Here is a 27,282-nt window from a genome sequence, read left to right as displayed (position 1 = left end):
AGAGTTTAAGGCCTAGGTTTGAATCCCAAAGTTTCTTTTCAGTGGAGAAGGGCTAGCACTGGCCTGGGGCTGGCAAGGGAGCTGAGCTTTGGAGCCAAGAGCTGTACTGCAGTGCAGATAAAATGAGGCCAAACAGGCTGAGACAACTCAGAGAAGAAAAAACTCCCCCCTGGCCAATAGCCAAGCATCACCTGAGTGGACTGACACTTTAGAGTCTGTGGACCAGTAGATACAACTGCACACATCCATAGAGTCCTAACAGGCTCCCTCAACTCCTTAATCAGTGGGCAGTGCAACCCAGAGCAGATGTTGAAAGGACAGACCTTGAGGCCAGGCAGCCTTAGGTATGACCTTGGGTATGAGCCTGTGTGACCTTAAGTAAATGAGTCCAATTCATGGAGTCTCAGGTTCCTCATTTATAAAATGGGGATTGTAACATTCCTGGTTTCTCAGGGACAATTTGGAGATTAAAGTGAGATGATACACATAAAGAATGTATTTCAGGGTGGCGCCCGTGACTCAGTGAGGAGGGCGCCGGCCCCATATACCAAGGGTGGCGGGTTCAAACCCGGCCCCGGCTAAACTGCAACAACAACAACAAAAATAGCCGGGTGTTGTGGCAGATGCCTGTAGTCCCAGCTACTTGGGAGGCTGAGGCAAGAGAATCGCCTAAGCCCAGAAGTTGGAGGTTGCTGTGAGCTGTGATGCCATAGCACTCTACCAAGGACAATAAAGTGAGACTCTGTCTCTACAAAAAAAAAAAAAAAACAAGAATGTATTGCAGTATTTGACACATGACAAAGATCTATGATGGTAGCAACCAACTACCATTATTGTTACCCTAGGCCAGGATTTCTCAACCTTGGCACTATGTACATTTTGGACCAGAAAGATTTTCTGTTGTAAGGCACTGTCCTGTGCATTGGAGGATATTTAATAGCACCCCTTGCCTCTACTCACTAGATCCAATCATACCACACCTTCAGTGTCAACAACCAGAAATATCGGGGCGGCGCCTGTGACTCAAAGGATAGAATGCCCTCGGTATATGGGGCTGGCGCCCTCCTCACTGAGCCACGGGCGCCACCCTGAAATACATTCTTTATGTATGGCCCCATGTGCCGGAGGTGGTGGGTTCAAACCCAGCCCTGGCCAAAAACTGCAAAAAAAAAAAAACCAGAAATATCTACAGATGGTAGCAAATGTCCTCTGGAGAATGAAATCACTACCAGTTAAGAACCACCACCCAAAAAATCTGGACAGAGTATGAGTGTCACAGATCCCAAACTTACAGCTCCATATAAAGGCCACAAGGCAGGCAGGCCTACTTACAGATGAAGGGATAGAATGCCCAGCAATTACAGATCACACCAGCTCCAGCATAGACTAGGAGGCAGGATCTGTAGTCTGCTATAAGAGCTAATAAGCTCCCTCTGACTCAGTAGGTGACCTCAACGTCACTTTTTAATTATATGCAAAGTGGTCTTGAGTTAACTCTCAATTATTCTTCACCATTTTTTTTTTTTTTTTGCAATTTTTGGCCAGGACTGGGTTTGAACCCGCCATCACTGGCCCCACCCCTTTGAGCCACAGGCGCTGCCCAACTCTCAATTATTCTATGGTTCCAAAGGGACTGGTAGTTGATATCTGATTTCTGGCATCTCCATTCTGATTTACCAACTGGGAGAAAATCTGATTTTCCAGAACTCATTCAGAATTCATTCAGGCCTTCATTCATTTCATTCATGATTACCATGCTTGGGCACTGTTCTAGGTACTGGAGATACACAAGAGAACAAAACAGGGAAAGTCCCTTCTTCATTGAACTGATAGCCTACCAGGAGAATAAAGATGATAAGCAAAAATAATCAGACTCTGATAAGTACAGTGGATAATAATAAAGTAGAATATAAGAGAACCAAGGGTGACAGATGAGGGGGCCTTGTTTTTTTTTTTTGTTTGTTTGTTTTTTTGAGACAGAGCCTCAAGCCGTCACCCTGTATAGAGTGCTATGGCATCATAGCTCACAGCAACCTCCAACTCCTGGGCTCAAATTCCAATTGTCCTGTCTCTGCCTCCCAAGTAGCTGGGACTACAGGTGCCTGCCACGCTGCCTGACTATTTTTTTTTTTTTTTTGGTTGCAGCTGTCGTTGTTTTGCGGGTCCGGGCTGGATTCGAACCCGCCAGCTCAAGTGTATGTGGCTGGCGCCTTAGCTGCTTGAGCCACTGGTGCTGAGCCGAGGGGTCTTGTTTTAAATGGAGTTTTCCAGGAAGACATCTCTGAGAAGGTACCATCCGAGCCCTGATTTATGACCTGGCTTCTGAGTAGCAGACAGACCGTGGGAGAGCCAGTTGGGAAAGAGAGGTCAGTGAGAGGTTATTGTATGGTCCAGGTGAGAGGCAATGGTGGCATGCACCAGTATAGTAGCAGAGATAGGATGAGAGATGGTCAGATTCTAGATGTGTTCTGAAGGTGGAGCTGATAGATTTGCTGATGAATTGGGTGCAGAATATGAAGGGATGAGAGCAATCAGGATGACTCCAAATTTGTGGTCTGAACAATGAAAAGAATAGACTGAGACAGGGAAGTCAGCAGAGGAAACAAAAACTTCTGTTTTGGCTATGTTAAGTTTGAGATGCCTATTAGAACTTTCAAGTGGATAGCCGGGCGTTGTGGCGGGCGCCTGTAGTCCCAGCTGCTCGGGAGGCTGAGGCAAGAGAATCGCTTAAGCCCAGGAGTTGGAGGTTGCTGTGAGCTGTGTGAGGCCACGGCACTCTACCAAGGGCCATAAAGTGAGACTCTGTCTCTACAAAAAAAAAAAAAAAAAGAAATTTCAAGTGGAGGTGGCAAATGTGCAGTTGGGTATATGAGTTCTGGGAAGAGGTCCAGGCTAGAGCTATAATTTGGAGAGTCATCAGCTTATAGATGACATTTAAAGCCATGGGACTGGATGAGATCACCCCTGAAGGCAGAGTATGTGTAAAGGGGAAAGGTAATGCTTATTCACCTAGCAATATTCTCTGAGCCTTTACTGTGGGCCAGGCCCTGAGCTAAGTGCTAGGTATAGAGATGTACTTCCCTTGGTGCTTGCTCAAGAGAAGCTCCATTACTTATGTGATTTTTCTTGCCTGTGTGCTTTAGCCATTTAGAAGATAAGCCTTGAGAGTTCCTATCTTGCCTCTTAGTCACTTATTTTTTGTAAGCATTTTATTTTATTTTATTTTTTATTTTTTATTTTTTTGTAGAGACAGAGTCTCACTTTATGGCCCTCGGTAGAGTGCCGTGGCCTCACACAGCTCACAGCAACCTCCAACTCCTGGGCTTAAGCAATTCTCTTGCCTCAGCCTCCCGAGTAGCTGGGACTACAGGCGCCCGCCACAACGCCCGGCTATTTTTTGGTTGCAGTTTGGCTGGGGCCGGGTTTGAACCCGTCACCCTCAGTATATGGGGCCGGCGCCTTACCAACTGAGCCACAGGCGTCGCCCTTATTTTATTTTTTTTGAGACAGAGTCTCACTATGTCACCCTCGGTAGAGCACCGTGGCATCTCAGCCCACAGCAAACTCCAACTCTTGGGCTTAAGCAATTCTCTTACCTCAGCCTCCCAAGTAGCTGGGACTACAGGTGCCCGCCACAACATCCAGCTATTTTTTTGTTGCAGTTGTCGTTTAGCTGGTCCGGGCCGGGTTTGAACCCACCAGCCCTTGATGCATGTGGCTGGCGCTGTAACCACCATGCTATGGGCATTGAGCCTAGTCACTTATTTTTTTCAACAGACATTTGTTGAGCACCTACTTAGTACAAGTCTCTGACCACTAAAGATATGAAGGGAGCAAGTCATACATGGTCCCTGTTCTCATGAAGTTTGCATTTTATTTATGGAGAAGGCAACCATTGAACAAGGTTATACACAGGATCACAGGTTGTGATTACAGTTCTGACAAATGCATTGAGGAGAAAGGCTGGTATGAGAGCTGTTAATGGGGGATCTGCTATTGTCTCGGAGGCAGGGAAGCCTTTTCTAAAAGTCACTTTTTTTATTTGTAGTTTTTTGTTTTTGTTTTTGGCCGGGGATGGGTTTGAACCCACCACCTCCAGCATATAGAGCCAGCGCCCTACTTCTTTGAGCCACAGATGCCGCCCAAGTCACTTTTTAAAAAAAAATAGGTAGGGGCCAGGTGCAGTGGCTCACACCTGTAATCCTAGTACTCCTGGAGGCTGAGGTGGATTGCCTGAGCTTACACGTTTGAGACTGGCCTGAGCAAGAGCGAGATCCTGTCTCTAAAAATAACCAGGGGTTGTGGCAGGTTCCTGTACTCCCAGCTACTTGGGAGGGTTGAGGCAAGAGAATCCCTTGAGCCCAAGAGTTTGAGGTTGCTGTGAGCTGTGATGCCAGGGCTCTCTACCAAGGGTGACAAGTGAGACTCTGTCTCAAAAAAAAAAAGAAAGAAAAATAAATAGATAGGGTCTGGCTCTGTCACCCAGGCCGGAATGCCATGGCTCTAACATAGCTTACTGTAGCCTCACACTTCTGGGCTTAACCAATCTTCTTGCCTCTGTCTCCCAAGTACCTGGGACTACTGGTGCGTGCCACCACACCTGGATAATTTTTCTTTTTTTTTTTTTTTTTTTGTAGAGACAGAGTCTCACTTTATGGCCCTCGGTAGAGTGCCGTGGCCTTACACAGCTCACAGCAACCTCCAACTCATGGGCTTAAGCGATTCTCTTGCCTCAGCCTCCCGAGCAGCTGGGACTACAGGCGCCCGCCACAACGCCCAGCTATTTTTTTTTTTTTTGTTGCAGTTTGGCCGGGGCTGGGTTTGAACCCTCCGCCCTCGGCATATGGGGCCGGCGCCCTACTCACTGAGCCACAGGCGCTGCCCGATAATTTTTCTTATTTTTTGTAGAATGAGGTCTCATTATGTTGCTCAGGCTGGTCAGGAAGTTACTTTTGAAGAGAAACTAGGCTAAAGGGAAATGCAGAAAAGTTTTCAGGTAAAAGGAACAGCATATTCCAGGGAAAATGACAGCTGAAAGAAGACCAACTTAGCTACAGAAATTGTAGGAGGGAGTGTGGGAGAGACAAGGCCAGAAGGATGGGCAGCAGCTAGACATTTGGGGTCTTGTGGTCTTGTGAGCCTGATTAAGACCTGTGAACTCCATCCTGAGGTCACTGGTGACCCTGAAAAGTAAGGGCTTACTTGACCAGAGGACCAGTAGAGAAGGTAGGTCAGCGGGGCCCAGCAGGTCAGCCATGACACAAGTGAGGAAGTGTTTTGCCTTAGTCTCTTGGTTTCTCCATTTTAAACATGGTTGCAGAGCCCCAGATCTCTTGAGTGCAAAGAAGTTATTGTTCTCTCTCTGTAACAGCAGAATTATTGGTACCCCAAAACTTGTCACCTAGATATCACAAAGCCAGAACTTAAAGCTGAACATAAGAATCTGTTTCTTCCAGGAGCTGCTTTCCCCCAGAAGCTGCAAGGGTATTATTTCATCAGGAAGGAGGCCAGGCTGATTCTGCTGGAGCCTCCATGATTCTTTTCTCTCTGACCATTTTCCATTTGAGTTCATATAAATCAGCCTCCCCAAATTTATAGGTCTTTCACTGCCAGGCTAAGGTAAAATAATGTAATTAGTGCAGCCAACTGAAGTTGTTCTCGATGTCACAGCCATTATATGCATGAAATATTTATAGCAGTTTTAACTAATCAGTTTTATTTACTGATGTCTATTTTTCTTTTCTTTTTTTTTGAGACAGTCTCTCTATGTCGCCTTCGGTAGGGTGCCGTGGTGTCCCAGCACACAGCAACCTCAAACTCTTGGGCTTAAGCTATTCTCTTGCCTCAGCCTCCCAAGTAGCTGGACTACAGGTGCCCACCACAACACCCAGCTATGTTTTTGTTGCAGTTGTTTAGCTGGCCCAGGCCAGGTTTGAACCTGCCACCCTCGGTGTATGTGGCTGGTGCTATAACCACTGTGCTGCGGGCACCAAGCCTGACTGAGTTAAGCTGTAGCACTGGGTAGAGTGCTGTGACGTCACTGCTCACAACAACCTCAAAGTCTTGGGCTTAAACAATTCTCTTGCCTCAGCCTCCCAAGTAGCTGGGACTGCAGGCGCCTGCCACAACGCCTAGCTATTTTTTTGGTGCCGTTACAGTTGTCATTATTGTTTCAGCTGGCCTGGGTCAGTTCAAAACCGCCAGCCTCCGTGTATGTGGCTGGCACCCTACCCACTGAGCTACGGGCGCCGCCTGATGTCTATTTTTCTTAAGAGTGACAAAAATAATAAATGCAGGGCGGTGCCTATGGCTCAGTGAGCCGGGCGCCGGCCCCATATACCGAGGGTGACCGGTTCAAACCCGGCCCCAGCCAAACTGCAACAAAAAAATAGCCGGGCATTGTGGCGGGCGCCTGTAGTCCCAGCTACTCAGGAGGCTGAGGCAGGGGAATCGCCTAAGCCCAGGAGTTGGAGGTTACTGTGAGCTGTGTGATGCCACGGCACTCTACCAAGGGCGATAAAGTGAAACTCTGTCTCTAAAAAAAAATAAAATAAAAATAATTAAAAAAAATAATAATAAATGCACATGGTAGAACATACAGAAGAACACAAAGAATAAATTATAGGGCGGCGCCTGTGGCTCAGTCAGTAAGGCGCCGGCCCCATATACCGAGGGTGGCGCGTTCAAACCCGGCCCCGGCCAAACTACAACCAAAAAAATAGCCGGGCGTTGTGGTGGGCGCCTGTAGTCCCAGCTACTAGGGAGTCTGAGGCTAGAGAATTGCTTAAGCCCAGGAGTTGGAGGTTGCTGTGAGCTGTGTGAGGCCACGGCACTCTACCGAGGGCCATAAAGTGAGACTCTGTCTCTACAAAAAAAAAAAAAAAGAATAAATTATAAATATTAACTGTTAGAGATAACCATTGTTAATATTTTGCCCTAAATACATCTAGTCTTTTATCTTTGCATATACATAAATATCCATAGTTATATACCAGTCATACTGTATGTATTATTTTGTTACCTGCTTTTCCATGTCCTTAAAGTGACTTCTATAGCATAGTTGTAACAGCCTTTTCACAGTCCATCCATAAATTTTTTTTTTTTTTTTTTTGAGACAGAGCCTCAAGCTGTTGCTCTGGGTAGAGTGCTGTGGCATCACAAGTCATAGCAACCTCCAACTCCTGGGCTCAAATGATTCTTCCGCCTTCCAAGTAGTAGCTGGGACTATGGGTGCCCACCACAGCGCCTAGCTATTTTTTTTTTTTTTGGTTGTAGTTGTCATTGTTGTTTGGTGGGCCCGGGCTGGATTCAAACCAGGTATATGTGGCTGGCACCTTAGCGGCTTGAGCCACAGGAGCCAAGCCCATCCATAAATTTTTGAAACAATCTCTTATTATTGGACACAGGTTGTTTCCAATTTTTTAGTCTTAAATGGTGCTTTGTTCTGAAGTACATCCTTCAAAGATAAAAATAAATCTTTTTTATTTTACTTTTAGAAGTAATAGATATTCATTGTATAAAAGTTAAGCACTGTAGGGCGGCACCTGTCACCAGGTCACCAGTGACCACCATGCTGATAAACATCGTGGCCAATTCTCAATGTTCTTCATTGCCATCTTTGTCACAATTGCTGTGTTCCTCTTGAAACTCATTGGAGTCCTTGCATGGCTTCCAGAGCCCCAGACTCTCTCAGTTCTCCTCTTCATTTTTTTTTTTTAGAGACAGTCTCACTTTGTCTCCCTTGGTAGAGTGCTGTGGCATCACAGCTCACAGCAACCTCCAGTTCTTGGGCTTAGGCGATTCTCTTGCCTCAGCCTCCCAAGCAGCTGGGACCACAGGCGCTCACCACAACGCCCGGCTATTCTTTTTTTTTTTTCTAGAGACAGAGTTTCACTTTATGGCCCTCGGTGGAGTGCCATGGCATCACAGCTCACAGCAACCTCCAACTCCTGGGCTTAAGTGATTCTCTTGCCTCAGCCTCCCAAGTAGCTGGGACTACAGGCGCCCGCCACAACCCCCTGGCTATTTTTTTGTTGCAGTTCAGCAGGGGCCGGGTTTGAACCTGCCACCCTCGGTATATGGGTCCCTCGTCCTACTCACTGCACCACAGGCACTGCCCTCATTTTTTCTTTTTTTTTTTGAGACAGAGTCTCACTCCATAGCCCTGGGTACAGTAACCTCAAACTCTTGGGCTCAAGCAATCATTCTTGCCTAAGCCTCCTGAGTAGTTGGTATTATAGGCACTTGCCCCTATGCCTGGCTAGTTATTCTATTTTTAGTAGAGATGGAGTCTCTCTACTGTCACTGAGGCAGGTCTTGAATCCCTGAGCTCAGGCAATCCACCCACCCTTGCCTCCCAGAGTGCTAGGATTACAGGTGTGAGCCACTGCTCCTGACCTCAATGCTCCTTTCATCTCATCAGCTACTCCTCTGCATTCTTTTTTTTTTTTTTGAGACAGAGTCTCACTATATGGCCCTTGGTAGAGTGCTGTGACGTCACAGCTCACAGCAACCTCCAACTCCTGGGCTTCAGAGATTCTCTTTCCTCAGCCTCCAAAGTAGCTGGGAGTACAGGCACCTGCCACAAGGCCTGGCTATTTTTTTGTTGTAGTTGTTAAGCTAGCCCAGGCCAGGTTTGAACTTGCCACCCTCGGTGTATGTGGCTGGTGCCGTAACCCCTGTGCTACGGGCGCTGAGCCTCTGCATTCTTTTCTGTTTGTTTCACCTCTTCTCCCTGATCTCTAAAGGAAGGAGTGTACCAGATCCTCTCTACTGGGGCTCTTCTCTCCCTTGGGAATCTCCATTTCTATGGCTTTAAATACCATCTCTATGCTCATGACTCCAAAATTTGTATTTCCACCCTAGACTTCTTCCTGAATGCCCATCCCATATTTATAAATCCTACTTGAAATGTCTCTGGGATGTCTGATAGGCATCTATTGCCAACCTTACACATCCAAAACAGACCTGCTTCCCCAAACTTGCCTTATCTTGCCGTCCTTCTCATCTAGAAGTTTTCCTTGCCTCCTGTCATACCTCACATCCAATCCATCAGCAAATTCTTTTTTTTTAATTTCTTTTTTTTTTTTTTTGATACAGAGTCACACTTTGTTACCTTGGATAGAGTGCTGTGGGTCATAGCTCACAGCAACCTCAAACTCTTGGGCTCAAGAGATTCTCCTGCCTCAGCCTCCCAAGTAGCTGGAACTACAGCGCCCACCACAATGCTTCCCAGGCTGTGCCCAGCCATCAGCAAATTCTCTAAGCTCTGTCTTGAAAATATATCTCCAAATGGCCACTTCTCACTATCTCCACTGTTCTAACTGTAATCTAAGCCATCATTTTATATGTAGGCAATTATAGTAGCATCCAAAGAGTCTTCCTATGCCTACCTTTGCCATGCTACAGAATATTCTCCACTATGCCAGGCAAGGTGGCTCATGCCTGGGTAATCCTAGCACTCTGGGAGGCCAAGGCGGGTGGATTGCCTGAGCTCATGAGTTCCAAACCAGCCTGAGCCAGAGCAAGACCTCGTCTCTAAAAATAGTTGGGCTTTGTGGCAGGCACCTGTGGTCCCAGCTACTTGGGAGGCTGAGGCAAGAGAATTACTTAAGCCCAAGAGTTTGAGGTTGCTGTGAACTGTGATGCCATGGCACTCTACTGGGGGCAACAAAGTGAAACTCTGTCTCAAAAGAGAAAAAAATTAATTCTTGTAGGTATATAATAGTTGTATATCTTTTTTTTTTTTTTGTAGAGACAGAGTCTCACATACCGCCCTCAGGTAGAGTGCTGTGGCATCACACAGCTCACAGCAACCTCTAACTCTTGGGCTTACGCGATTCTCTTGCCTCAGCCTCTCGAGCAGCTGGGACTACAGGCGCCTGCCACAACGCCCGGCTATTTTTTTTTTTTTTTTTTTTGTAGAGACAGAGTCTCACTGTACCGTCCTCGGGTAGAGTGCCGTGGCGTCACACGGCTCACAGCAACCTCTAACTCCTGGGCTTACGCGATTCTCTTGCCTCAGCCTCCCGAGTAGCTGGGACTACAGGCGCCCGCCACAACGCCCAGCTATTTTTTTGTTGCAGTTTGGCCGGGGCTGGGTTTGAACCCGCCACCCTTGGCATATGGGGCCGGCGCCCTACTCACTGAGCCACAGGTGCCGCCCGACGCCCAGCTATTTTTTTGTTGCAATTTGGCCGGGGCTGGGTTTGAACCTGCCACCCTCGGCATATGGGGCCGGCGCCCTACTCACTGAGCCACAGGCGCCGCCCCGTAATAGTTGTATATCTTTATAGGGGACATGTAATGTTTTGATGCAGACACTGTGAATTAATCAAATGAGGGTAGTTGGGATATCTATCACTTCAGGCATTTATCATTTCTTTTTTTTTTTTAGAAACAGAGTCTCACTTTGTCACCCTCGGTAGAGTGCTATGGCGTCACAGCTTACAGCAACCTCCAGCTCTTGGGCTTAGGTGATTCTCTTGCCTCAGCCTCCCGAGTAACTGGGACTACAGGCGCCAGCCACAACTCCTGGCTATCTTTGTTGTTGTTGTTGTTGTTGCAGTTTGGCCGGGGCCGGGTTTGAACCCACCACCCTCGGTATATGGGGCCAGCACCCCACTCACTCAGCCACGTGTGCCACCTGATCATTTTTTTCTTTTTCTTTTTCTTTTTTTTTTTTTAGCACTTCCGTCTAAGTATGGAGACACCATTTCTTTGTGACACAAACATTCTAATTCCACCCTTTTAGATATTTTAAAGTATACTCTAACTTATTCTTTTTTTTTTTTTAGAGACAGGGTCTCACTTTATCGCCCTCAGTAGAGTGCTGTGCTGTCACAGCTCACAGCAACCTCCAACTCCTGGGCTTAGACGATTCTCTTGCCTCAGCCTCCCAAGTGGCTGGGACTACAGGTGCCCACCACAACGCCTAGCTATTTTTTTTTTTGTGTGTGTGTGTGTAGAGACAGTTTCACTTTATCGCCCTCAGTAGAGTGCTGTGGCGTCACACTGCTCACAGCAACTCCAACTTCTGGGCTTAGGTGATTCTCTTGCCTCAGCCTCCCAAGTAGCTGGGACTACAGGCGCCCGCCACAATGCCCGGCTATTTTTTTGTTGCAGTTTGGATGGGGCTGGGTTTGAACCTGCCGCCCTCGGTATATGGGGCGGGCGCCCTGCCCACTGAGCCACAGGCGCCGCCCAACGCCCAGCTATTTTTTTGTTGCTGGGCGGGGCTGGGGCTGGGTTCAAACCCACCACCCTCATATGGGACTAGTGCCCTACCCACTGAGCCACAGGTGCCGCCCCCAACCCTAACTTATTCTTGATTATAGTCACTTCATTATGTTTTTAAAATAGTCCTTAATTAGATTTTGAAAATCAGTTTTAGATGGTGTCAGGGAGGAAATTTTTCCTCTGCCCTCAGGTTTAGTTTTCAGGGGCCTGTTAATTATACCAACAAAAGACAGATTTGCTACAAGAGAAAAGACAAAATTTGAAATTTTTTTTTTGAGACAGTCTCACTCTCTTGCTCTGGATAGAGTGCCAAGGACATCATAGTTCACAGCAACTTTGAACTCTTTTTTTTTTTTTGTAGAGACAGAGTCTCACTGTACCGCCCTCGGGTAGAGTGCCATGGCGTCACACGGCTCACAGCAACCTCTAACTCTTGGGCTTACGTGATTCTCCTGCCTTAGACTCCCGAGCAGCTGGGACTACAGGCGCCCGCCACAATGCCCTGCTATTTTTTTGTTGCAGTTTGGCCGGGGCTGGGTTTAGAACCCGCCACCCTCGGCATATGGGGCCGGCGCCCTACTCACTGAGCCACAGGTGCTGCCCCGCAACTTTGAACTCTTAAGCTCAAGAGATGCTGTTACTTCAGTTTTTTTATTTTTATTTTTATTTTTTCAAGACAGAATCTCACTTTGTCACTCTCAATAAAGTGTTGTGGTGGTATCATAGGTCACAGCAGCCTCAAACTTCTGGGCTCAAGTGATCTTCTTGCCTCAACCTCCCTAGGTAGCTGGGACCACAGTGCCTGCAACAATGCCTGGCTAGTTTTTTGATATTTATTTATTTATTTATTTAGACACAGTCTTAGTTTATCACCCTTGGGAGAGTGCCATGGCGTTCTAGTTCATAGCAACCTCAAACTCTTGGGCTCAAGCGATTCTCTTGCCTCAGCCTCCCTACTAGCTGGGACTAAAGGTGCCTGCCACAACCCCTCACTACTTTTTTGTTGTTGTTTAGCAGGCCCGAGCTGGGTTCGAACCCACCAGTCCCAGAGCATGTGGCTGACACCCTATTCACTGAGCTACAGGCACCCAACCATAGTTTTTCTGTTTTTAGTAGGAACAGGTCTCGCTCTTGTTCATTCTAGTCGTAAACTTCTGAGCTCAGGCAACCCACCTACCTCAGCCTACCAGAGTCTTAGGATTATAGGTGTGAGCCACCATACCCAGATGAACATGTATTTTCTTTTCTTTTTTTTGCAGTTTTTGGCCAGGGCCGGGTTTGATCCCACCACCTCTGGTATATGGGGCTGGCACCCTACTCCTTTGAGTCATAGGCACCACCCTGAACATGTATTTTTATTAACACACTTCTGCGAGTTCACCAGGAAGACCATACACAAGATTAAAGGATGGGAATTTTCAGCCCTATCCCCCAACCTCCAGGAGGAAATTGAATTATAAAAACTCTTGAAGAGGGTGCTGCCTGTGGCTCACTCGGTAAGGCGCCGGCCCCATATACCGAGGGTGGCAGGTTCAAACCCGACCCCGGCTGAACTGCAACCAAAAAAAAAAAAATAGCCAGGCGTTGTGGTGGGCGCCTGTGGTCCCAGCTACTCAGGAGGCTGAGGCAAGAGAATGGCTTAAGCCCAGGAGTTGGGGGTTGCTGTGAGCTGTGTGATGCCATGGCACTCTACCGAGGGCCATAAAGTGAGACTCTGTCTCTACAAAAAAAAAAAAAAAAAAAAAAAACTCTTGAAGAGGGTGGCGCCTGCGGCTCAGTGAGTAGGGCGCCTGCCCCATATACCGAGGGTGGCAGGTTCAAACCCAGCCCCAGCCGAACTGCAACAAAAAAATAGCCGGGCGTTGTGGCAGGCGCCTGTAGTCCCAGCTGCTCGGGAGGCTGAGGCAGCAGAATTGCGGAAGCCCAAGAGCTGGAGGTTGCTGTGAGTCCTGTGATGTCATGGCACTCTACTAAGGGAAGGGTGGTAAAGTAAGACTGTCTCTACAAAAAAAACGGTGTGTAGTCTGGAGGGCTGGTGGGATGGCGGATGAGGAGGAAGACCCCGCTTTTGAGGAAGAAAATTAAGAAATTGGAGGAGGTGCAGAAGGTGGACAGGGTAAAAGAAAGAGACTTTTTTCTAAAGAATTGAGATGTATGATGTATGGTTTTGGAGATGACCAGAATCCTTATACTGAGTCAGTAGATATTCTTGAAAGACCTTGTCATAGAATTCATTACTGAAATGACTCACAAGGCAATGTCAATTGGAAGACAAGGTCGAGTACAAGTTGAAGATATCATCTTCTTGATTCGAAAGGACCCCAGGAAGTTTGCTAGGGTTAAAGACTTGCTTACTATGAATGAAGAATTGAAACGGGCTAGAAAAGCATTTGATGAAGCCAACTATGGATCTTGACATCTTTTGTAGTTCCTGAAACTCCATTATATTCTAGTGAAACCATATGTAATAATTGTTATATTTTCTGCAGTGAGGTTCTGATATCTACCTAGGTGAATGAAAGATAGAGAAACAGTTTTTTTGTCTTTATTTTCATGCCTTTGGTTTTATGGTGATGTTGGATTAATTGCCTGCCTTTATATGACCATGCTTGAATTACTTACTGAGTTTTAATGACCACACATAAGTTAAAGTATCTTTCCAACCAGGCAATTCTTTCTATTAACAAAGGTTGAAATATTAATAGTTGGGTTAGATGTATTTGTGCTATTGTAAGCTATACTGTAGCTGTTTAATATGTGAAATCTAAATGGCATCTTTGACTATGATAGGTGAAATGTGCTTTATGTATTCTGAAGTTTTTATATAAAACTAGTCTGAGATTATTGTAGTGAACTTTTTTATCTTTTGTTTATATTTGTATCTTTATGTTTATTTTTATTTTTTTGAGACAGAGCTTCACTTTGTTGCCCTGGCATCGTAGCTCTCAGAACCTTAGACTCCAGGGCTCAAGTGATTTTCTTGCCTCAGCCTCCACAGTAGCTGTGACTACAGGCACCTGCCACAAGGCCCCGCTATTTTTAGAGGCGGGGTCTTGCTCTGGCTCAGGCTGGTCTCGAACCTGTGAGTTCTGTGGGATTATAAGCAAGAACCACTGCACCTGGCCTATCTTTATTTTAAAGAGATGATATAGAAAAATACTGGGTTTTTGTTAAAGATGTTTATCTGTTTTAAAAGCTAATTTCTTTTAACATTATTTTCTTCAGATAACAAGATTTTTTTTTTTTTTTTTTTTTTTTGGAGAAACAAAGTTTCATGTGAATGCTCCTATGTTGGAAGGCTTTTTTGATTTAAAACCTTTTGGGGATTATAATATACCATTTGTTAAGTTTGGGAGAACTCATTTTCTCAGATCAGATTAAAGCTTCTAAAAATAAATGTTTTCAGTAGCAAGAATGGCATTGCTTAAAAATTGAAGGGCATCGATGGTAAGATAAGCATTTAGGGTAGTTTTTTATTCACATATTTGTAAGTACTTGTTCATTGTGGAGACAAAACCTTGTATGTCTATGGAAATCACCTTTTTTTTTAGTTGCACAAAATTTATTTTTATGTCTATATTATAGTTGCATTCAATATAAATCAAAATGAAACAAAACGTAGGTTTAATTGGCTCAGAAAATGACAATGAAAAGAAAAACACTGGCTAAAATTTTACCAATAGAGAATTACCATTTAGAGGGTCGGATTTGAGTTACAGTACCATGGAAAGTGCTTTTGTATTTCAGGATATATGGGTTTTGTGTGTATATACCTTATCAAGTTATTATTACATTTAGCTTAAAGTGACGATTACAATTGCATTTAAATCACTGAGTGTTAATTCTTTGCGAAACTGAACTTTTGTGCCACTTATAAATGTTACCTATAAATCAGTATTTGGGAAATTTTACTTTCTTAACCTATTAATACAAGGAATAAAGTACGAAATATTAAACAGGAAAAAAAAAAAAAACTCTTGAAGAAGAAGGTTCCTAGAACTTCTGGGATGATGAACACATTTGTGTGCTGGGAGGGTTGTGTACCAGGAAAGGGCAAGGAAGCTCTGCTCCCCCCACCAACCTCCACCATGCCCTAGGCATGTCTTCTGTTTGGCTGATCCTTGAGCCTTTATAAATAAACTGATAAATGTAAATAAAGTATTTTCCTGAATTCTGTGAGTCATTTTAGTAAATTATTGAACCTGGGGGGGAGGGGTGGGTGGTTATAGGAACTCCTGAATTTGTAGTAGCCCAGGCAGAAACGTAAGTGGCTGGGGTACCCCATTTGTGGGTGGCATCTGAACTGAGGACAGTCTTATGGGATTGAACCCTTAACTTGTAGGGTCTGCACTAATTCTGGGTAGTTATTGTCAGAATTGAATTGAATTACGGGACTCCCAATTGCTGTTAGAGTATTGGAGAACTGGTGTGGAAAAATGACATGTATTTAGTAAATAGTGTCAAAGAAAAGATATAAGAAGTCACTGGGGGCAGCGCCTGTGGCTCAGTGGGTAGGGTGCCAGCCACATATACCGAGGGTGGTGGTTCGAAACCCGGCCAAACTGCAACAAAATAACAGCCGGATGTTGTGGCGGGCGCCTGTAGTCCCAGCTACTCGGGAGGCTGAGGCAAGAGAATTGCTTAAGCCCAGGAGTTGGAGGTTGCTGTGAGCTGTGATGTCACAGCACTCTATTGAGGGCAACAGGGTGAAACTCTGTCTCAAAAAAAAAAAAAAAAAAGGGGTGGCGCCTGTGGCTAAGTGAGTAGGGCGCCGGCCCCATATGCCAAGGGTGGCGGGTTCAAACCCAGCCCCGGCCAAACTGCAACAAAAAATAGCTGGGCGTTGTGGAGGGCGCCTGTAGTCCCAGCTGCTCGGGAGGCTGAGGCAACAGAATTGCGTAGGCCCAGGAGTTAGAGGTTGCTGTGAGCCGTGTGACGCCACGGCACTCTACCCGAGGGTGGTACAGTGAGACTCTGTCTCTACAAAAAAAAAAGAAAAAAAAAAAAAAGTCTGGCGGCTCCTGTGGCTCAGTCAGTAAGGCGCCAGCCCCATATACCAGCGGGTTCAAACCCAGCCCCGGCTGAACTGCAACCAAAAAATAGCCGGGCGTTGTGGTGGGTGCCTGTAGTTCCAGCTACTCGGGAGGCTGAGGCAAGAGAATTGTTTAAGCCCAGGAGTTGGAGGTTGCTGGGAGCTATGTGATGCCATGGCACTCTACCGAGGGCCATAAAGTGAGACTCTGTCTCTACAAAAAAAATAAAATAAAATAAAAAAAGTCACTGGGTATTAGTATAGTGTTAAATTTATAGACTTCAATCAATATATAAATCATAGGGCCAGATGCAACGTCTCACTCCTGTAATACTAGCACTTTTTTTTTTTTTTTTTTGTGGTTTTTGGCCAGGGCTGGGTTTGAACCCGCCACCTCCGGCATATGGGACCGGCGCCCTACTCACTGAGCCACAGGCGCCGCCAATACTAGCACTTTGGAAGGCTAATGCAAGAAGATTGCTTTAGGCCAGAAGTTTGAGACCAGCCTGAGAAAGAGAGAGACACCCCCCCCCACCAATCTCTACAAAACAAAAATTAGCCGGACATGCTGGTGTACATCTATAGTTGAGCCCAAGAGTTTGAGGTTTCATTGAGCTATGATGATGCCACTGTTCTCTAGCCCAGTCAACAGAGCAAGACCCTGTCTCAAAATAATAAAAAAAAATATAAACCACAAATAGGAGAAAATAATATAAAGAAAAGTTAGAATAAGTAATACCATGCTCTGGATGGGAAGGCCAAATACAAGATGAAATACAGAAAAAATGAAAAAAAACAATTCCTGTGCAAATTTATAGATTTAATATTGTTCCAATGAAAATACCAACAGGATGGCTCGGCGCCTGCGGTTCAAATGGCTAAGGCGCCAGCCACATATACCTGAGCTGGAGGGTTCAAATCCAGCCCGGGCCCACCAAACAACAATGACGGCTGCAACCAAAAAATAGCCAGGCGTGTGGTGGGTACCTGTAGTCCCAGCTACTTGGGAGGCAGAGGCAGGAGAATCGCTTGAGCCCAGAAGTTGGAGGATGCTATGGAGCTGTGATGCCACGGCACTCTACCCCAGGTGACAGCTTGAGGCTCTGTCTCAGAAAAAAAAAAAAAAGAAAATACCAACAGGATGCCATAAAGAACTTGAATAAATGATTCTAGAATGTGTTTAGAAAAATCAATAGGCAAAAATATGCTGAAGGAAAACAGGAGTAATGGAGGCCTTTCAGAGGTACAAACTCAGAGTAAAGTTCTAGATTGAGGGGCAGCGCCTGTGGCTCAGTGAGTAGGGCGCCGGCCCCATATACCGAGGGTAGTGGGTTCAAACCCAGCCCCAGCCAAACTGCAACAAAAAAATAGCCGGGCGTTGTGGTGGGCGCCTGTAGTCCCAGCTGCTCGGGAGGCTGAGGCAGGAGAATCGCGTAAGCCCAAGAGCTGGAGGTTGCTGTGAGTCCTGTGACATCATGGCACTCTACCGAGGGCGGTAAAGTGAGACTCTGTCTCTACAAAAAAAAAAAAAAAGTTCTAGATTGAGTTACACAGGTCTGGGAACCCTTACTAAGTCAGGGACTAAAGGCCGAAGAAGTCTTGGCCAGGCAAGGATTAAGGGGGCAGAGAGAAGAATAAGCCTATGCAAAACCTAGGGGAAGGAAAGCACAGGCTTCCAGACAGCAGGTTACAGAAAAGCTGCTGGAGGCAAATCATGAAGGCCAAGGTAAGGGGCTGAAGCTGGGGCTCTCTCCAGGGGTCAGATATTACCACCTGTGCTATGTCCCTAGCATCTCCCACAGTGCACACAGTAGGTATTCCATAAACAACTTGGAGATACCTACATATATGGACTTGGTCTCTGTGATGTATGCATAACATTCAGAACTAGAACTTCATAATTCCTGTTTAACCAGCCTTTTCTGGATGAACAGTGAAGTTGCCTCCAGTTTGAGGGGTGCCCATAGTTATTAATAAATATCCTAGCATTTTGACTTCAGCTCTCCTGAGGACTCTCTTCCTCAGGCCAGGAGGGCTCCTTGGATTTTTGCTCTGTCCTATTCTGCTCTCCTGGCTTCCAAATAAGCACCCTTGGCTATTCATACTCCTCTCTGCAGACTGTGAGACCATACTCAGGCTCCCACTCCCCAGCCTGAGCACTGCGTCCCCTTTACAATCATCCTATTCAGGCCTATACAATAAACATTTGTATGGCAAAGGCAATTCATAATGATTTACACCAAGTAGCTGAAATACTGAGGACTTACATGTCTAACTCAGCTGGGCTCTGATTTACATTGGGGTCATTAGGGCTCTGTTGTGAAAAAGAACACCCCCCACTCCCATCCCATTCCCTAATTGTGCTCAAACTATTTAGCTGTCCCAAGCGCCAAGCTCACTTCTGTCCTGGCAGCTTTCTTCTTTCTTCACAGTGCTTTTCCTTTTGTCTGGAATGCTTTTCTTCTACCCTCCTTTATCTGCCTAATACCATCTTGTTCTTCAGGTCTCAGTTTAGAAGCCACTCCCGTCAGGAAGTCTTCCCTGAACACCTCCCTCTAGCCTGGGTTAAGAGCTGCAGGAGCACCCTGTATTTCTTGTAGCATACATCTTACTTTGTTGTAATTGCCTATTTTTTTCTTTTTCTTTTGAGACAGAGTCTCACTTTGTAGCCCTCAATAGAGTGCCTTGGCGTTACAGCTCACAGCAACCTCCAACTCCTGGGCTTAGAGGATTCTCTTGCCTCAGCTTCCCAAGTAGCTGGGACTATAGGCACCCGCCACAATGCCTGCCTATTTTTTTGTTGCAGTTTGGCCAGGGCCGGGTTTCAACCTGACACCCTCGGTATATGGGGCTGGTGCCCTACTCACTGAGCCACAGGCGCCACCTGCCCAGCTATTTTTAGAAACAAGATCTCGCTCTGGCTGGTCTCGAACTAGTGAGGTCAGGCAATCCACCTGCCTGGGCCTCTCAGAGTGCTAGGATTACAGGCATGAGCCAACGCACCCATACTTTAATTGCCTTTTGATTTGTCTGTGAATGGTGTAAGGGCAGGGTTTGGGGTTTTTTGTTTGTTTGTTTTTCAGACAGAGTTTCACTATGTCACCCTCAGTAGAGTGCTGTGGTGTCACAGCTCACAGCAACCTCCAACTCTTGGGCTTAAGTGATTCTCTTGCCTCAGCCTCCCAAGTAGCTGGGACTACAGGAGCCCACCACAACTCTGGGCTATTTTTTCTTTTTCTTTTTTTTTTTTTTTTGGAGAGGCAGAGTCTCACTTTCTGGCCCTCGGTAGAGTGCCGTGGCCTCACACAGCTCACAGCAACCTCCAACTTCTGGGCTTAAGCGATTCTCTTGCCTCAGCCTCCCAAGTAGCTGGGACTACAGGCACCTGCCACAATGCCCGGCTATTTTTTGGTTGCAGTTTGGCTGGGGCCGGGTTTGAACCCGCCACCCTCGGTATATGGGGCCGGCGCCTTACCGACTGAGCCACAGGCGCCGCCCTGGGCTATTTTTTCTTGTTGTTGTTGTAGTCGTTATTGTTGTTTGGCAGGCCCAGGCTGGGTTTGAACCTGCCAGCTCCAGTGTATGTGGCTGGCGCCCTATCCACTGAGCCAGGGCTTGGTTCTTACTCATTGTTATATCCTTACCACCCAGCAAAGAACCAGGCTCAATGTTCTATCACTAAATAAATATCAGTTGACTGAATGAACACATGTTGAGCAGGCATGGAATGGGGAAGTCACCAAAGTCCCAGATGCCACAGGTTCTTGGAGCTGGGGTTGAAGCATACCACCAGAGAAAAATCCTGGTCTTCAGCACCTTCAAGGAGTGTGCCACAAGACAAACTGGCAGCCTAGGAGGATAGAATAACAAAAGAAACTTGTTTCCCTCCCTAATACCAAGCAAGGACTCTTTGTCAATGTGACATTCACAGAAGCCCTGCTCATGTGCTGGAGGAGGGGGTAGAGCCAGCCTCAGCCAAACAGGCAGAAGTTCAGCCACTTGTATGTGTTAGCACTGGGGAATGTGTGACCTAGAAGCTCCTTGGATTTGGTTAATTCTTTTTCACTTTTATTCTATTTTATTTTATTTTGAGCTAGAGTCTCACTTTGTCATCTCAGTAGAGTGCTGTGGCATCACAGCTCACAGCAGCCTTAAACTCTTGGGCTCAAGTGATTCTCTTGTCTCAGCCTCCCAAGTACTGGGATTACAGGCATTAGCCACCATACCTGGCCTCTCTTTTTTACCTTTAAAAAATCTCCAGGCCTGGTGAAGTGGCTCACTCTTGTAATCCTAGCACTCTGGGAGGATGAGGCAGGTGGGTTGCTTGAGCTCAGGAGTTGAAGATCAACTTGAGTAAGAGCGAGACCGTCTCTACTAAAAATAGAAAACCAGCCAGGCATTGTGGCAGGCACTGTGATCCCAACTACTTGGGAGGCTGAGGCAAGAGGATTGCTTAAGCCCAGGAGTTTGAGGTTGTTGTGAGTTATGACACCATGGCACTCTACCCAAGTTAACAGAGTGACACTCTGTCTTAAAAACAAAACAACAAAAGAAAAAAAAAGAATAAGACCAAAAGTTGAAACTGATTTTTTGAAGTTGTTTGAATCCATCCAGGCCAAAAGCATTTATTTTATATCCAGAATAGGCCAGGTGCAGTGGCTCATGCTTATAATCCTAGCACTCTGGGATGCCAAGGTGGGTGGATTGCCCGACCTCACAGGTTCAAGACCAGCCTGAGCCAGACTGAGACTCCGTCTCTAAAAAAATAACCAGGGGTTGTGGCGGATGTCTGTAGTCCCTCCTAGTTGGGAGGCTGAGGCAAGAGAATTGCTTGAGCCCAAGAGTTTGAACTTAATATGAGCTGTGATTCCCACAGCACTCTACCAGGGGCAACACAGTGAGACTGTCTCAAAAAAAAAAAAAAGGGTGGCACCTGTGGCTCAGTGGGAAGGGTGCCAGCCCCATATACTGAGAGTTTTAGGTTCGAACCCGGCCCCGGCCAAACTGTAACAAAAAATAGCCGGGCATTGTAGTGGGCACCTGTAGTCCCAGCTACTTGGGAGGCTGAAGCAAGAGAATCGCCTAAGACCAGGAGTTGGAGGTTGCTGTGAGCTGTGACGCCACGGCACTCTACCAAGGGTGATAAGTTAAAAAAAAGAAAAAAGAAAAAAACAAAACAATTCCATGTATTTCCCATATATTTCTTTTTTACCTTTAAGCAGTATGTTTGCCCTGGAGAATAATAGTAGCCAGTTGCAATAGTCACATTTTCGGTGTCCAGTAGGCACATGTAGCCAGTGGCTACCATATAGAACTCAGATATAGAAAGTTTTCACTATTGTAGAAAGTTCTGTGGGGCAGCACTGTGTGGATATTCTCTCCAGAATAAAATGATTTTTCTACTCCTGTATAATATATTACATAGAACTGTTACAATTTTGCAGAGGCAGGGTCAGGAGGTGGAATTTGAAGGCATGGAGAGGCAACAGATCCCTGAAGCCCATGTTCCAAGAAAAGGAAGCCCTGATACGAAAAGCTATTTGAGGACTCATCTCAGAATTGACCAAGTTTGCAAAAGTAAAGTAACCAAGTTGCTACAATTGCTTTAAATAACCTCGTATAAAACCAGGCCCTCTGTTCCCCACCTGTTTGGCCATATTTAAAAAAACACCAGTTCATTATCTAAAAATAATTGAAAACAATGTTACAGATTTTCTGCAATCTCTTAAAAAAAAAAAAACACCAAGGGGAATTATACTCACAACATACTGCAAATCTTGAATTATCCTTGACATCTTTTTCTTCTCATCCTCCCACACTTTGACACTTCCCTGAAACTCTGCTTCAAACTCTCTCCAATCTTCCCAGCTTTGCTGCAATTTCTCCCCTTCCTCCTCTGCATGGCTCAGTTCTTTATTAGGTAGCACTCCAGAATATTATACCCAATCACACAAGCATAGTAGCAATAAAAGCAAACCAAAATGAAACAAAACAAACAACAAAAAAAAAAAGACAGGAGAAAGCTTCTAGGATGCTGAGACCAGGAACACATTCCAGAGTGACCTAGCCTACCACCCTTCCTGCCAGCCTGGATCAGTTTTTCATTTTCCCACTGATGGTCTACTGCCATATCACTTCCTCTTCTAACTACAGCTTCCTAGGGTCAAGATCTGGGAAAAGCTCATGAATGTGGCTGACAGAGAAGAAAACATTTTGCTAGAATGCCAGAGGGGACTGATGTCACAGGGAAAGAGTGAAAACCAGATGAGAAGGGTTTATTCCAGGTGGTTTTTTTTTTTTTTTTTTTGCTATTGTTCGTTTTTTTGAGACAGAGTCTCACTATGTCACCCTCAGGTTGAGTGCTGTAGCGTCACAGCTCACAGCAACCTCAAACTCTTGGGCTTAAGAGATTCTCTTGCCTCAGCCTCCCAAGTAGCTGGGACTACAGGCGCCTGTCACAACACCTAGCTATTTTGGGGTTGCAGTTGTCATTATTGTTTAGCAGGCCTGGGCCGAGTTCTAACCTGCCAGCTCCAGTATATGTGGCCAGCGCCCTAAACACGGAGCAACTGGGCACCAAGCCAGGTGTTGTTTTATTTTTAAATCTGGTACTGGTAGAGAGTAAATGGCTTGCTGTGGGAAGTGCATTAATACTTAACAGTCTGCTAAGGTCAAGTCCTTCTTTTCAATCTGAGGACAAGCCCATTAGTACCTTTCTTATCATCATATTAGGAATAATGAATATTTACCAAGCTTTCATATGTTTTGAGTGAAAGCTTCTCCCTGTAGAAACGGCAGTCCTATCTCAAGTACCTGAGGACTCCAATCCACCATTACTAGGTCATGCCCTTGGAGTTCTGTTTTCAGTGGAAAGGGCATACACAACCTAAGATCATACCTTTTAAACTTCCTTCTTATGTCCTCCACAGGCATCTAAGCTCAGCATCATCTATTCCCTGGAGATCAGTTCCTACCCAACAGACCAGTTCCTTCTGCTTTATTCCTCATCCCAAACGGTTTCAAGGAACCTGGGAACTCTAGCACTGTGGGAGGCTGAGGTGGGGGTGGATTGCCTGAGCTCACGAGTTCGAGACCAATCTGAGCCAGAGTGAGAGCCTGTCTCTTAAAAAAAAAACATACCAGGCGTTGTGGCTGCCTGTAGTCCCAGCTACTTGGGAGGCTGAGGCAAGAGAATCGCGTAAGCCCCAAAGTTTGAAGTTGCTGTGAGGTGTGATGCCACGGCACTCTACCAAGGGTGACAAAGTGAGACTGTCTCAAAAAAAAAAAAAAAAAGGAACCTGGGAACCAACCTGGACTTATCCTCCTTCCTCAGCCCCCACATCCAATCTATCTCCAAGTTCTGTGATTTCATATCCTTGGGAATCTCTTCTCTCTCTTTTTTTTATTTTATTATTATTATTTATTTATTTATTTTTATTTACAAACCCTTGTGTCGAGGGCTGACTTTCAATAGATCGCAGCGAGGGAGCTGCTCTGCTACGTGCGAAACCCCGACCCAGAAGCAGGTCGTCTAAGAATGGTTTAGCACCAGGTTCCCCACGTACGTGCGTTGCTTGACGGAGACAGCTGGGAGACCTAACCTGCCCGCCTTTCCGGCCGCGCCCGGTTTCCCAGGAGGAAGGGCGGGAATCTCTTCTCAGTATTTCTGCATCTCCATCAGTTTACATCAGGCTAAGGGCATTTCTTTTTCTTTTTCTTTTTTTTTGCAGTTTTTGGCCGGGGCTGGGTTTGAACCCACCACCCCTCCGGTATATGGGGCCGGTGCCCTACTCTTTTGAGCCACAGATGCCGCCCTCTTTTTTTTTTTTTTTTGTAGAGACAGAGTTTCACTTTATCGCCCTCAGTAGAGTGCCGTGGAGTCACACAGCTCACAGCAACCTCCAACTCCTGGGCTTAGGCAATTCTCCTGCCTCAGCCTCCCAAGTAGCTGGGACTACAGGCGCCTGCCACAACACCCGGCTATTTCTTTGTTGCAGTTTGGCCGGGGCCGGGTTTGAACCCGCCACCCTCGGTATATGGGGCAGGCGCCCTGCTCACTGAGCCACAGGCACCGCCCCCTTTTTTTTTTTTGAGACAAAGTCTCAAGCTATTGCCCTGGGTAGAGTGCTATGGCGTCATAGCTCACAGTAACCTCCAACTCGGGCTCGAGTGATCCTCTTGCCTCAGTTTTTTTCTATTTTTAGTAGAGATGGGATCTTGCTTTTTACTCAGGCTAATCTTGAAATCGTGAGCTCAAGCAATCCACCCACCTAGGTCTCCCAGAGTGCTCGGATTACAGGCCATGAGCCACTGCACCCAGCCTAAGGGCATTGCTTGTTTGGATGACTGCAGTGGTCTCCCAGCTGTCTCCTGTACCCACTTCCATGTGCCTTCCACTCCCCACCCCATTACTTTCCCATGTAGATTGCTAGCCAGTGACCATTTGGATCTAGCCCTGTCTTACCCTAAACTCACTTGTAGGCTGATAGCAACTCACTTCGAGCCCATTAGCATACCCCTCGGAACAATAAGAATCCAACTCCAAAAGCATTCATGGATAATGTTGATTTTTTTTTTTTTTTTGTACAGACAAAGTCTCACCTTATCGCCCTCGGTAGAGTGCCGTGGTATCACACAGCTCACGGCAACCTCTAAATCCTTGGGCTTAGGCAATTCTCTTGACTCAAGCCTCCCAAGTAGCTGGGACTACAGGCGCACGCCACAACGCCCGGCTATTTTTTTTTTTGGTTGCAGTTTGGCCGGGGCCGGGTTTGAACCCGCCACCCTCGGTACATGGGGCCGGTACCTTACCGACTGAGCCATAGGCGCCGCCCTATAATGTTGTTTTTTTTTTTTTTTTTTTTTCTAGAGACAGAGTCTCACTGTACCGCCCTCAGGTAGAGTGCCATGGCATCACACGGCTCACAGCAACCTCTAACTCTTGGGCTTACGCGATTCTCTTGCCTCAGCCTCCCGAGCAGCTGGGACTACAGGCGCCCGCCACAACGCCCGGCTATTTTTTTGTTGCAGTTTGGCCGGGGCTGGGTTTGAACCCGCCACCTTTGGCATATGGGGCCGGCGCCCTACTCACTGAGCCACAGGCGCCTCCTTATAATGTTGATTTTTAATGAAAAGATCTATGAAGTCAAAGAAAGGGACTTACAGCAATACTTCCTAACCTGCCCCCTTAGTTAAGGCTCTCCTACCCCCAAGTTCCTCCATAATGGCAGTGCTGCCATATCTCTCCGTCACTCCATTTCCTTCTCTTACTATCCTGCAGCTGCTCTCCAGTCAAATTAGTTCTGTCTCCTTCCCTATTCTATTTCTCCAATTCCATTAGCTGCCATTTCTTTTATTTACACACACACACACACCCCACATATATTTTAAAGATGGGGTCTCACTCTCTACGTTGGAGCACAGTGGCATGATCATAGCTCACTGCAGCTTTGAACGCCTGGGCTTAATTGATCCTCCTACTTCAGCCTGAGTAGCTCAGCTGCTATTTCCCACCAAGAGGGTCTCATCTCACCTAACTCCTTTTTTTTTTTTTTTTTGGTAGAGACAAGAGTCTCACTTTATGGCCCTCAGTAGAGTGCTGTGGCGTCACACAGCTCACAGCAACCTCCAACTCCTCGGCTTAAGCGATTCTCTTGCCTCAGCCTCCCGAGTAGCTGGGACTACAGGCGCCCGCCACAACGCCCGGCTATTTTTTGGTTGCAGTTTGGCCGGGGCCGGGTTTGAACCCGTCACCCTCGGTATATGGGGCCAGCGCCTTACCGACTGAGCCAAAGGCGCCGCCCTCATCTAACTCCTTAAATCACTTCAGTGGCCACTCCTTAAATCACTTCAGTGGCCACTCACTGCCCTCAATCAAGTCAAAGTTCCATAACATGGTCCACTGAGCCTTGCAAGCCCCAATCCAAGCTCCTTTTCTTTCTTTTTTTTGTAGAGAGAGTCTCACTTTACCGCCCTCCGTAGAGTGCCATGACGTCACAGGACTCACAGCAACCTCCAGCTCTTGGGCTTCCGTGATTCTCCTGCCTCAGCCTCCCGAGCAGCTGGGACTACAGGCGCCCGCCACAACGCCCGGCTATTTTTTGGTTGCAGTTCGGCGGGGCTGGGTTTGAACCCGCCACCCTCGGTATATGGGGCCGGCGCCCTACTCACTGAGCCACAGGCGCCACCCCCAAGCTCCTTCTCCTTCCTATCTCCTACTTGAACTTCTTGTTCCAGCCATAGTGCAAGCTGGCAGGTGTTCTCCCTGGTCTGCCATTCCCCTATCTGGGTGAATCATTATTATTTGCAGTCTTCCTGAATCGCTTAGCTGACTCTACTTCTCTCTCCCTAACAGCTGCTCAATTGTCTCCCGACAATTTTTGTCTTTCCAGGCAATAACCATATAGCAGTGGTGGGACTAAAGAGAATGGTATTAACACACCTAAGCACACCTCTAAAAATAAGGTATCTGGGGTGGCGCCTGTGGCTCAGTCGGTGGGGCGCCGGCCCCATATACCGAGGGTGGCGGGTTCAGCCCGGCCCCGGCCAAACTGCAACCAAAAAGAAAAATAGCTGGGCGTTGTGGCGGGCGCCTGTGGTCCCAGCTACTTGGGAGGCTGAGGCAAGAGAATCGCTTAAGCCCAGGAGTTGGAGGTTGCTGTGAGCTGTGTGAGGCCACGGCACTCTACCGAGGGCAATAAAGTGAGACTCTGTCTCTACAAAAATAAAAAATAAAAAAAAATAAGGTATCTGGGGTGGCGCCTGTGGCTCAGCGGGTAGGGCGCCGGCCCCATATGCCGAGGGTGGCGGGTTCAAACCCAGCCCCGGCCAAACTGCAACAACAAAAAAATAGCCGGGCGTTACGGCGGGCGCCTGTAGTCCCAGCTACTTGGGAGGCTGAGTCAAGAGAATCGCCTAAGCCCAAGGATTCGGAGGTTGCTGTGAGCTGTGTGACACCACGGCACTCTACCGAGGGCGATAAAGTGAGACTCTTGACTTTGGGATGCCTGTAG

General features: G+C 46.7%; 1 pseudogene; it reads left to right on the top strand.

The window, feature by feature from the left end:
• Positions 1 to 13,278: 13,278 nt before the first annotated feature.
• Positions 13,279 to 14,495, top strand: LOC128583759 (transcription initiation factor TFIID subunit 13-like; annotated as a pseudogene).
• Positions 14,496 to 27,282: the final 12,787 nt, after the last annotated feature.

Source organism: Nycticebus coucang, chromosome 4 (assembly GCF_027406575.1).
Source record: "Nycticebus coucang isolate mNycCou1 chromosome 4, mNycCou1.pri, whole genome shotgun sequence".
Lineage (NCBI taxonomy): Eukaryota > Metazoa > Chordata > Mammalia > Primates > Lorisidae > Nycticebus > Nycticebus coucang.
The sequence above is the reverse complement of the archived record's forward strand: the minus strand, read 5'-3'. Positions and strand labels throughout refer to the sequence as shown.